Genomic DNA, 748 nt, shown 5'->3' on the forward strand with positions numbered 1-748 from the left:
ATATATATATATATATATAAATTTATGCATATACTTTTGTGTCGGGGTAGTGCCGCAACAGTGAGTGTCCTGTAACTCGAAAACCTCTCAGATTTCTATTGACATCAGGCCAGGAGGAAATTTGAGATTAGCGAATGATACTGACGCAGCAGAGTCGCAATTAAGACTCAGTGCACTCGTTGTTCTGGTACCTTGTAGAAAGGCTGGCATGAGGATGATTCCTTAATTGTAATTATATCATAACGCTAGATTAGATTCAGCAAATATACATAAACTATCCTGAACTGTACAAAAGAATATGCACGCAGCAGCTTTTGTTGTAGACGTCCGTTTCGTAATACGGAGGCATTTTACAACCACTGTCATAACGTTACAAATGATCAGGTTACTACTACTACTACTACTACTACTACTACTACTACTACTACTACTACTTCTCTTCCTCTTTCTTGGTCATTATCTTCTATATCACCTCGTTCTTCCTCATATTCTCCATATTCTCTCTTCCTCATTTACCTCTTCAATCTATTCTGCTTGTTCTTGTTTCTCATTTACATTTTCTTTTCACTTCTTCACACTTTTTTTTTTTTGCGAATACGTGAAAAATGTTCTCTTCTGCTATTGATGAGGGAGAATGCACTTCTCGTAATTTCCTGTTCTGACGTTACTGCAATTCTATATATATATACATACATACTTACATACACAAATATACATATACATACATACATACATATATATATATATA

Source organism: Octopus bimaculoides, chromosome 19, assembly GCF_001194135.2.
Source record: "Octopus bimaculoides isolate UCB-OBI-ISO-001 chromosome 19, ASM119413v2, whole genome shotgun sequence".
NCBI lineage: Eukaryota > Metazoa > Mollusca > Cephalopoda > Octopoda > Octopodidae > Octopus > Octopus bimaculoides.